Raw genomic sequence first — 12,944 nt, 5'->3', positions numbered from 1 at the left:
TGTCATCGTGGCCATAGTGGCAAAATATGCTGAAAATTGCATCTCATTTTGTGGTAATGTGTAGCCAACAACAATTGGAACAAAATATCTTCAATGAGATAGTTTCCTTGATTTGTTGAAGGGTTCGCATCTATGGTATGATTCCATTGGCTTTATAATTTCAGGGAATTGTGGCTAACTTGCAGGGTGGTTGGTAGTTCGATACAGGGCTATCTTTGGCGAATGTGCATTAATTTGTTCAATAGCCCATTTGTTATGTTCTGCTACGCATAATTTATTTCGAAATGAATAGTATCTGGGGACACCGCATCGCATCGCATCGTACTCCACGCCACACCAGATGCATCCATTGCAATCCCCACCTCGAATCGGCTTTCTCTTTATATGGATGATGTATTATTAACTTTACAACAATACTGACATCGGGCAGAGGTAGACAAACGAATCGAGCCTATATGGGGTATTCAACGAATCAACTGAGGACGGTCGAACTGACGGAATGGTGTGCCGAGATATGGACATGTAACATACACATTTCATATCCCATAAGATTCCCAATGTGATCACGAAGGAAGGCAGTAGCAGATTGCCAACAAATTGAATGAAAGCAACAGCGAAACGAACATCGCAAAATTCTGAAGAGACCAATAACCAACCCAGCCCAGCAATGCAACAATCAAGCGACAAATTATTGCCGTTCATTATTGCATATGCATTGAATTAAGACTACCATCATTAGTTGTATCTACCGAATTCTCTCGGAATCATATCCATGGCAGTGCTTCAGATGGGAATTATGGTATTGGTAATTGAGGCCCATTTTGGAATCCATTCCCTTGACCGAATTTTTCAAAATCACTTGTGGAATTTAGAGCGAAAAGATGCCGTAAAATATTTGATCGGGCAGGTAGACTTTGACATCATCGTAAGTACATAAGATTTTCGACTGTGGTCCGCGGCAGAAATTTGGAATTTTCGGGGAAATGTTCGATGGAATCTGCCGGAAACATAAGTCGGCCACATGACAACATGGCAAACTTTTTGAAAATTCAACTCTCTACTTATCATAAGAATTTCCGGAAAGAAAGAAGGAAATCTGGGGGCAATAACTCAGTACTTATTTTTCTGATTTAAGAATGGCAACGGCCCTATCCTTTGCTGACTATTTTGAGTACACCAAAGCAACTTAACTTCTCTCTCTCTCTCTCTGATTTACTTGAAATATTTACTAAATGTGATACACGTTTGGTAGCTCATATGGACATGAACCTTATGGGAAACGTACAGGAAAGATTAGTACTACAATCTGGGTCCTCATTTTGATTTATTTATTTCATTTAAATTTTAGAACAAAATAATCTTTTATAAAATATGTACCAAATTGACATTGTTAAAAAAAATATCCTATAACTCGTACAATTATTACTATTATACCCTTCACCACAGGATAGTAGGTATACTACTTTATAACTTTGTCATTCCATTTATAACACATCTAAATATTGGTCTCAAACCTCCTCTAGTATATGTGGTGAAATTCTGCCTAAATCTAAAGATTTCCGTCCGTCAGTATATTAAAATCCCGCTAACTTCAGAACGGCACAAGTTGCTGTTATTGATGTAGGTCGAATGGTATCGTAAATGGGCCCTATCCGACCTCAGTTCGCTATAGTCCACATATAAACCAACCTCAGATTTGACTTCCAGAGCCTCTTGGAGATCAAATTTCATTCGATTCGGTGGAAATTTATGAACCAAAATTGGTCCATATCAGCCCTCATATAAACCTACCTCCAAAGATGAGCTGAAAGCTTGCAAACTCAATGGAAATGTTACATGATCACCACACAAAAATAATATTTTGCTCTTGAAACATGTGTGAGGTGATGGTTAGGTTATGTGGCAGCCCGATGTATCAGGCTCACTTAGACTATTCAGTCCATTGTGATACCACAGTGGTGAACTTCTCTCCACTGTGAGGTGATCATATTCCTTCTCTGCGTGTACGTTCGTAAGTTCGGCCAGGCCGAATCTTATGTACCCTACACCATGGATTGCGTAGAAGCTTCTACTAAAGACTGTCATCCACAATCGAATTACTTGAATTGTAGTAATAATTTCAGCCGAATTAGACGAAATTTGCTCAACTGGAAATTTGCTCTTCCAAGAGGTTCCCGAGATCAAATCTGGGGATCGATTTATATGGGGGATATATATAATTATAGACCGATATGAACCAATTTTTGCATTGTCGTTAGAGACCATATACTAATATAACGTACATAATTTTAACCAAATCAGACGAAATTGGCTCCTTTAAGAGGCTCCGGAGGTTAAACCTGGGGATCGGCTTATATGGGGGCTATACATAATTATGGACCGATATGGATAAATTTTTGCGTGGTTGCTAGTGGCCATATACTTACACAACAGAGAAAATTTCAACCGAATCGGATGAAATTTGCTCCTCCAAGAGGCTCCGGATGCCAAATCTGGGGATCGGTTTATTTGAGGGCTATATATAATTATGGACCTATATAGGCAAATTTAGAGAACATATAATAAAGGTTGATACGGTCAAAATTTGGTCAATATAAACTTGACGTATTTCTTTCAATTTTGCATTTAAAAAGCCTGAAAACCCCTCATTTTGAAGGTATGTGTGTGTAGAATGTTGCTCCTATTTTGATTTTGGAATTCACTCTTCAGTTGTCAAAATGCCGTCCAAGCAAGAAGAGCAGCGTATCAAAGCTGGCAAAATCGCTAAAAGTTGCCAAATCAACCGTTACAAATGTAATTAAAGTGTTTGGGGAACGTTTGTCGACAGCCAGGAAGTTTGGATCGGGGGGAAATCGAAAACCGGAAGCCGCTGAGACGACAAAGAGAGTTGCCGGTAGTTTCAAGCGAAACCCTAACCTCTCTCTCCGAGATGCCGCAAATATGCTGGGTGTATCGTCTACAACCGTGCATCGAGCCAAAAAACGAGCCGGACTATCGACTTACAAGAAGGTAGTGACTCCAAATCGCGATGATAAACAAAATACGACGGCCAAAGCGCGATCCCGGAGGCTGTACACGACGATGCTGACGAAGTTTGACTGCGTGGTAATGGACGACGAAACCTACGTCAACGCCGACTACAATCAGCTTCCGGGACAGGAGTTTTATGCGGCAAAAGGAAGGGGAAAGGTAGCAGATATTTTCAAGTACATAAAACTGTCAAAGTTAGCAAAGAACTTTGCTGGAAAAGCAGCATTTTCATAGCTTCCGGGACTGTCAACCAAGAAATTTACGTGAAAGAGTGTTTGAATAAACGTCTGCTGCCTTTCCTGAAGAAACACGGTTGTTCCGTGTTGGCATCTTGCCATTACGGTACGCCGCCAACAACGTGCAGGTGGTTCCCAAGGACAAGAACCCTCCCAACACGCCAGAGCTCCGCCCAATTGAGAAATACTGGACTATTGTCAAGCGGAACCTAGAGAAGACCAAAAAAACTGCTAAGGACGAGCAGCAGTTCAAGGCAAACTGGCTTTCTGCGGCGAAGAAGGTGGACCAGGTGGCTGTACAAAATCTGATGGCAGGTGTCAAGCGTGAGGCCCGGCATTTCGGATTTGGAAAAGCGAAAGCCTAACTGAATATTTTTCCAGAATTTTATAATAATTGAACTTGAAAAATAAATTTAATTTGATTTTTTAAATAAACGATTTCACCGATTTACACGCGTTTTCCCTTGACCAAATTTTGTCCGTATCACCCTTTAACACGACGTACCAAATTTCAACCGGATCGGATGAAATTTGCTTCTCACTGAGGTTCCGCCAGCTAAATCTGGGGATCGGTTTATATGGGGGCTATATATAATTATTGACCGATATGGACCAATTTTTGCATGGGTATTAGTGTTCATATACTAACACCACGTACCAAGTTTTAGGGGGATCGGATGAAATTTGCTCCTCCAAGAGGATCCGCAAGCCAAATATGGGTCCGATATGGCCCATTTGCAATACCATCCGACCTACATCAATAACAACTACTTGCGGCAAGTTTCATGTCGATGGCTTGTTCCGTTCGGAAGTTAGCGTGATTTCCTCAGACGGACGGACATAGCTAGATCGACTCAGAATTGCACCGCGACCCAGAATATATATACTTTATGGGGTCTTAGACCAATATTTCGATGTGTTACAAACGGAATGACAAAGTTAATACACCCCCATCCTATGGTGGAGGGTATAAAAAAGAAATGAAAAAAATCTAGATCTACACCAAAGGCTATGGAAATTTGAATCAGCCAGCGATTAAACTTGTGTATAGTCAGGCTTGGGTAGATTGGTATCTTTCAAAAACTTAATAATACCAATTCCATAATATTCATATTCAATAGCTTGCATTATTATATTATTACAATAAATCTTTGATATCCATGTAAAATTCCGATTTTGCACAATCAGATCCAAAATAGAACATTTTATTTTATGGCTACATTCAGAAAACGTATGTTGTCTTATTTACTAGACCTTTACCGGGACTGTAAAACGATGTACTGTGATGATCAGGGTTGGCCTGTCGCAAATAGTGACTTTTGCGACATACGCTTACGACGGTATAATACGTATGTCGCAAAAGTCGTAATTTTAATTTTGAATTGAAGAAATTGTGAATATTTGTAAATTTAATTTAGTTAGGCACCCCGATAAAAGGGACGCAAAAAAATGCTTTATATTGTATTTATTGAAAATTCTGCTAGTTTTACATTTCTCATTAGCAACTCCAAACTATTCTTGGTTTGCATGGTCCATAATGTCTATCCAAGCTTTAGTTACATTAGTGAATGGCTAGCTACAATTTTGAAGATTTTTAATTAGTATGGAAATTGACTCTAATAAGCCAAAACGTGATTTTATAAAATTCTTTCTAAACAGCAATTCACTTATGCAAGCCTTAACTAGTTTTCCTTCCTTCCAGATTCTGCAGCAAATTGTGAAAGGTTACTGACTGTCACGTTTACTGCACCATCGAGTAGTTCATAGTAATTTTGGCTTGGAGTCTTCAATTGAAATAAGCCTATTGCCAAGTTTTTTAAACTCGTTATAATTTTATGAACTTTCCTGAGAATTGAAACTTCTTCGCACATATCATCATCTTGGATATCTCTCCTTGCCTAGCTGAGGGGACTGAAGTATTTTGAGTTTGCGACGTTTGTTTTTTATACCCACCACCATAGAATGGTGACGGGGGTATAATAAGTTTGTCATTCCGTTTGTAACACATCGAAATATCGATTTCCGACTATATAAAGTATATATATTCTTGATCAGGGAGAAATTCTAAGACGATATAACGATGTCCGTCTGTCCGTCTGTCTGTCTGTCTGTCTGTCTGTCTGTCTGTCTGTCTGTCTGTCTGTTGTAATCACGCTACAGTCTTCAATAATGAAGCAATCGTGCTGAAATTTTGCACAAGCTCGTCTTTTGTCTGCAGGCAGGTCAAGTTCGAAGATGGGCTATATCGGTCCAGGTTTTGATATAGTCCCCATATAAACCGACCTCCCGATTTGGGGTCTTGGGCTTATAGAAATCGTAGTTTTTATCCAATTTGCCTGAAATTTGAAATCTCGAGGTATTTTATGACCATAAAGAGCTGTGCCAAAAATGGTGAGTATCGGTCCACGTTTTGGTATAGCCCCCATATAGACCGAACTCCCGATTTTACTTCTTGGGCTTATAGAAACCGCAGTTTTTATTCAATTTACCTGAAATTGTAAATCTAGAGGTATTGTAGGACCACAAATACGTGTGCCAAAAATTGTGAGTATCGGTCCATATTTTGGTATAGCCCCCATATAAACCGATCTCCCGATTTTACTTCTTGGGCTTATAGAAACCGCAGTTTTTATTCAATTTGTCTGAAATTGGAAATTTAGAGGTATTGTAGGACCACAAATATGTGTGCCAAAAATTGCGAGTATCGGTCCATATTTTGGTATAGCCCCCATATAGACCGATCTCCCGATTTTACTTCTTGGGCTTATAGAAATCGCAGTTTTTATTAAATTTACCTGAAATTGGAAATATAGAGGTATTGTAGGACCACAAATACGTGTGCCGAAAATTGTGAGTATCGCTCCACATTTTGGTATAGCCCCCATATAGACCGATCTCCCGATTTGGGGTCTTGGGCTTATAGAAACCGTAGTTTTTATCCAATTTGTCTGAAATTGGAAATCTAGAGGTATTTTAGGACCATAAAGAGGTGTGCCGAAAATGTTGAGTATCGGTCCATATTTTGGTATAGCCCCCATATAGATCGATTTCCCAATTTTACTTCTTGGGCTTCTAGAATCCGAAGTTTTTATCCTATTTGCCTGAAATTGAAAATCTAGAGGTATTTTCGGGTCACAAAGAGGTGTGCCGAAAATGGTGAGTATCGGTCCATATTTTAGTATAGCCCCCATAAGAACGATCTCCCGATTTAACTCCTTGGGTTTCTAGAAACCGTAGTTTTTATCTGATATGCCTGAAATTGTAAATATTCTGGTATTTTAGGCTCACAAAAACGTGTATCGGATTAAGTTTTTATCGGTCCATTTGGTAATGCCTCCATATAGACCGACTTCACTTCTTGAGGGTGTAGAAGGCACACTGATCATGAAAATTGCTTGAAACTCAATGTAAAATTTCCAGATTTTACTTCTACAGATTTAAGATTTCAAATCAAGACGTTATTTTATAATTTTCTTGCACACTTACAAGAGATGTTAATGATTCCTCTAAAACTCAAACAAAAATGGTTCTTATAAATCCAGAATCTGATATAGTGTATATAGGTGAAATCTTTAAATTTAACTTCGGGAAGTGTCCTCAAGTCCTCAAGCCCTCCTGAAATTTCAAAGGAAACCCTAATATTTGGTTCATGGTGGTGGGTATTTAAGATTCGGCCCGGCCGAACTTACTGCTGTATATACTTGTTTTAACTAAAACAGGAGAAAAAATCATACACAAATGAAACATACAGATTTAGTAAGTTCGTTTCTCCCACAAAATAGTTTAGAATTTTTTAAAATGTGTAAATTTTGTCAATCTTGAATTTCGCATGGCCCTCATGGTGGGTCCGCTATTTGTATACCCTGCGCCACACTGTGGAACAGGATATTATAAGTTAGGGCATATGTTTGCAATACCCAGAAGGAGACGAGATAGACACATGGTGTCTTAGTCAAAAATGCTCAAGGTGGGCTCCTGAGTCGATATAACCATGTCCGTCTGTCCGTGAAAACATTTTTGTAATTAAAGTCTAGGTCGCAGTTTTAGTCCAATCGACTTCAAATTTGCGCAAGTATGTGTTTTGGCTCAGAATGAAACGCTATTGATTTTGGAAGAAATCGGTTCAGATTTAGATATAGCTCCCATATATAGCTTTCGCCCGATTTACACTCATATGACCACAGAGGCCAATTTTTAACTACGATTTAGTTGAAATTTTGCACAGGGAGTAGAATTAGCATTTTAGCTATGCGTGCCAAATTTCGTTGAAATCAGTTCATATTTAGATATAGCTCCCATATATATGTTTTTCTGATTTCGACAAAAATGGTCAAAATACCAACATTTTCCTTGTAAAATCGCCACTGCTTAGTCGAAAAGTTGTAAAATGACTCTAATTTTCCTAAACTTCTAATACATATATATCGAGCGATAAATCATAAATAAACTTTTGCGAAGCTTCCTTAAAATTGCTTCAGATTTAAATGTTTCCCATATGTATACCCTTCACCACTACTGTGGTACAGGGTATAATAAGTTTGTGCATTTGTATGTAACGCCAAGAAGGAAAAGTCTGAGACCCATCGTTTAGTATACCGATCGTCTTAGAATTAAATTCTGAGTCGATTTAGCGATGTCCGTCTGTCTGTCTGTCTGCCTGTCCGTCCGTCTGTCTGTCTGTCTGTTCATGTATTTTTGTGCGCAAAGTATAGGTCGCAGTTTAAGTCCGATCGTCCTCAAATTTGGCACAGGGTCGTTTTGGGGAACAAAGACGATCGCTATTGATTTTGGAAAAAATCGGGTCAGATTTAGATATAGCTGTCATATATATTTATCACCGATCTGGTTATAATTGGCGTGTTTATCAACCGATGTTCTTCAAATTCCGTACATCCGAATATATAATGAGTCTCGAAAAACTCGCAAAATATTATCCAAATCGGTTCAGATTTAGATATAGCTCCCATATATATCTTTCGTCCGATTTAGACTCATATGGCACCAGAGGCCAAAGTTTACTACCGATTTTCGTGAAATTTTGCACAGAGAGGAGATTTGGCATTCTACCAATGCTTGGTAAATTTGATAGAAATCGGTTCATATTTAGATATAGCTCCCATATATATCTTTCGTCCGATTTGGACTTATATGACCTCAAAAGCCAGAGTTTTGCCCTGACTTGCTTCAAATTTTCCACAAGGAGTACGTTTAATAGTATCGGAAAGTGTGCCAAATTTGGTTGAAATCGGTTCAGATTTAGATATAGCTCCTATATATATCTTTCGCCCGATTTACACTCATATGACCACTGGGGCCAAAGTTATACTCCCATTTACGTGAAATTTTGCAGAGATTGCAGAATTGTTATTCTAACTATGCATGTCAAATCAGAGTTGGGGAAATATAGTAGACTTTTTCATATTTTAGACCCATTTTCAATGGGATTTTCCTCCAAATGACTGGATAGTTTCCACAGAAAGTATATTTAATATGATATTTAGGTGTGTCAAGTTTGATCTAATTTGGTTCAGATTTAGATAAAGCCTCCATATATTCGTTTTTACGGTTTATACAAATATGGCCAAATTCTCTGACTTTAACAAAATTCTGTAATGATTTCCCCATATCTTAGTCATATCCTATACACGGTAATGCCAGAATTTCCACAGAAGGGTTGAGTTTTCAATAAGGCTCCAAGTCGCCTGACTTGACCAAATAAAGGGTGATTCTTTTGAGGTTAGGATTTTCATGCATTAGTATTTGACAGATCACGTGGGATTTCAGACATGGTGTCAAAGAGAAAGATGCTCAGTATGCTTTGACATTTCATCATGAATAGACTTACGATCTGCCACAACGTCGAATTTTCAGTGAATGGGCCCTAGAAAAGTTGGCAGAAAATCCGCTTTTTTATCGACAAATTTTGTTCAGCGATGAGGCTCATTTCTGGTTGAATGGCTACGTAAATAAGCAAAATTGACGCATTTGGAGTGAAGAGCAACCAGAAGCCGTTCAAGAACTGCCCATGCATCCCGAAAAATGCACTGTTTGGTGTGGTTTGTACGCTGGTGGAATCATTGGACCGTATTTTTTCAAAGATGCTGTTGGACGCAACGTTACGGTGAATGGCGATCGCTATCGTTCGATGCTAACAAACTTTTTGTTGCCAAAAATGGAAGAACTGAACTTGGTTGACATGTGGTTTCAACAAGATGGCGCTACATGCCACACAGCTCGCGATTCTATGGCCATTTTGAGGGAAAACTTCGGAGAACAATTCATCTCAAGAAATGGACCGGTAAGTTGGCCACCAAGATCATGCGATTTGACGCCTTTAGACTATTTTTTGTGGGGCTACGTCAAGTCTAAAGTCTACAGAAATAAGCCAGCAACTATTCCAGCTTTGGAAGACAACATTTCCGAAGAAATTCGGGCTATTCCGGCCGAAATGCTCGAAAAAGTTGCCCAAAATTGGACTTTCCGAATGGACCACCCAAGACGCAGCCGCGGTCAACATTTAAATGAAATTATCTTCAAAAAGTAAATGTCATGGACCAATCTAACGTTTCAAATAAAGAACCGATGAGATTATGCAAATTTTATGCGTTTTTTTTTTAAAAAAGTTATCAAGCTCTTAACAAATCACCCTTTATATGGTCTCTAACAACCATGCAAAAATTGGTTCACATCGGTCCATAACTACATATAGCCCCCATATAAACCTATCCCCCGATTTGGCTTGCGGATCCTCCAAGAGAGGCAAATTTCATCCGATCCGACTGAAATTTGGTACATGGTGTTAATATATGGTATCTAATGACCATGCAAAAATTGGTCCACATCGGTCCATAATTCTATATAGCCACCATATAAACCGATCACCAGATTTGACCTCCGAAGCCTCTTGGAAGACCAAAATTCATCTGATTCAGTTGAAATTTGGTACGTGGTGTTAATATATGGCCTCAAACACCCATTCAAAAATTGGTCGAAATCGGCCAATGATTATATATAGGCCCCATATAAACCGATACCCAGATTTGACCCCCGTTGCTTTTCGGAGAAGCAAAATTCACCCGATCTGATTGAAATTTCGTACGTTGTTGTAGTATATGATATTTAACAACCATGCCAAAAGTGGTCCATATCAGTCCATAATCATACACTGAAAAAACAGTGAACCCACCAGAAAGAAAACTTTCGGTTAATTTTAGTAAATTTTGAATATTTGTAGAAAATTTTAACTAAGCAGTATTACAAACGTTGGCATCACGCCGATGTCATAAAAATAAGTAAATATTTTTCGACAAATTCAAGAAAATTTATTAGACATAACTACGTTTTTTCACTTGCTAAAGAAAATTTTGTAGTTTGAAGGAAAAACTTAGAGTTCAAAATTGCAAGAATGTCTTTAGTGACATACGAAGTTCATGATGGAGGCATTTTTGGTAAAATTTACAAATTTAAAGAAATTCTGAACTATTTTGTGGAAGACGCGAATTTAATCTTTATGCTTCATTTGAGTATATTTTTTTTCCTCGGTTTTAGTTAATTTAACTAACGTACACAAAAAATTATTAGAGTAAAGGAAACTTTCTCCAAACATAATAATTCCATGAACTAAAATAAAGTTAAATTGGCTTTAGTGAAATAGAGACTTCACTTTTTTTTGAGTGTATATATCCCCCATAGGTTAGGTTAGGTTAGGTTATGTGGCAGCCCGATGTATCAGGCTCAATTAGACTATTCAGTCCATTGTGATACCACAGTGGTGAACTTCTCTCTTATCCCCCATATAAACCGATCCCGAGATTTGGTTTTGGAGCCACTTGGAGGAGCAAATTTCATCCGAGTCAGTTGAAATTTTGTACATTGTGCTAGTATATGGCCGTTAACAACCATGCCTAACTAGGTCCATATCGGTCTATAGTTATATATAGCCCTCAGATAAATCGATCCCCAATCACACAAAAATTGGTTCATATCAAGTTCATAATTGTATATAGCCCACATATAAGCGACCCCCATAATTCATATGTGGCTCTTTACGTACCATGAAAGTCCATATCGATTCGTAATTATTTGTAGACTTACCTATACATACCTTTTTTTGTCTAATACACTCAAAAAAAAGTGAACTCTCTATTTCACTAAAGCTATATTAACTTTATAATAGTTCATAGAACCATTATGTTTGGAAAAAGTTTATTTTAGTCAAATAATTTTTTGCGTATGTTAGTTAAATGAACTAAAAAACGGGAAAAAGTTATACACAAATAAAGCATAAAGATTTCCTAATTTCGTATTTCTTACAAAATAATTCATTATTTCTTTAAATTTGTAAATTTTACCAAAAATGTGTCCATCGTAAACTTCGTATGTCACTAAAGACATTCTTGCAATTTTGTACTCCAAGATTTCTCTTAAAACTACAAAATTTTCTTTAACTACTGAAAAAATTTAGTTATGTCTAATAAATTTTCTTGAATTTTTCGAAAAATGTTTACTTATTTTTACCATATCGGATTGATGCCAGCGCTTGTAATACCGTTTAGTTAAAATTTTCTAAAAAAGTTCCAAATTTTCTAAAATTAATCGAAAGTTATCTTTCCTGGTGGGTTCACTGTTTTTTCAGTGTATATACCACGTATGGACTAACTAACAATTTAGAAAACGATGTTAAGAAGTTTTAAGGTACCACAACCCAATTAAATAATTCGATTGTGGATGACAGTCTTTCGTAGAAGTTTCTACGCAATCCATGGTGGAGGGTACATAAGATTCGGCCTGGCCGAACTTACGGCCGTATATACTTGTTTTAGTTAAATTTTACCCATATGTGACGTTTACGGCGTTTACAACTTTGCGACAGTTGCAAACCTAAACAAGTATATACGGTTGTAAGTTCGGTCAGGCCGAAGCTTATGTACCCTCCACCATGGATTGCGTAGAAACTTATACTGAAAACTGACATCCACAATCGAATTACTTGGGTTGCGGTAACACTTGCCGATGGCAAGGTATCTTAAAACTTCCTAACGCCGTCTTCTAAATTACAAGGTAGTCCATACGTAGTATATATTAACCTAAAAAAGGTCGATTAAATACGTATATAATTAAGTTTAATGTTTCTATAGAAATAAAATTTTGACAAAATAAATTTTGACAACATTTTCTATAGAAGTAAAATTTGGAAAAATTTTCTATAGAAATAAGATTTGGAAAAAATTTTCTATAGAAATAAAATTTTTACAAAATTTTCTATAGAAATAAAATGTTTACAAAATTTTCTATAGAAATAACATTTTGACAATGTTTTCCATAAAAATAAAATTTTGGTAGATTATTTTTGGCTGGAGTGGCAACCATGAATATGAACCGATATGGACCAATTTTTGTGTGATTGGGGATTGGCTATATATAACTATAGACCGATATGGACCAATTTTGGCATGGATATTAGCGGCCTTATACTAACACCATGTTCCAAATTTCAACCGGATCGGATGAATTTTGCTCCTCCAAGAGGCTCCGGAGGTCAAATCTGGGAATCGATTTATATGGGGGCTATATATAATTATGGACCGATATGGACCAATTTTTGCATGGTCATTAGAGAACATATACTAATACCATGTACCAAATTTCAGCCGGATCGGATGAAATTTGCTTCTCTTA

The 12,944-nt window shown here is 37.4% G+C and overlaps 1 protein-coding gene across 4 annotated transcripts in view; it reads left to right on the top strand.

The window, feature by feature from the left end:
• The window catches only part of LOC142234983 (RNA-binding protein Musashi homolog Rbp6), a 1,501,536-nt gene that overhangs the window by 146,702 nt on the left and 1,341,890 nt on the right, over window positions 1-12,944 (top strand). The window lies entirely within an intron of this gene.

The sequence above is a fragment of the Haematobia irritans genome, chromosome 4, assembly GCF_050003625.1.
Source record: "Haematobia irritans isolate KBUSLIRL chromosome 4, ASM5000362v1, whole genome shotgun sequence".
Taxonomy (NCBI): domain Eukaryota; kingdom Metazoa; phylum Arthropoda; class Insecta; order Diptera; family Muscidae; genus Haematobia; species Haematobia irritans.
Note: the sequence above shows the minus strand (reverse complement) of the source record. Positions and strands in the feature narration are given on the sequence as shown.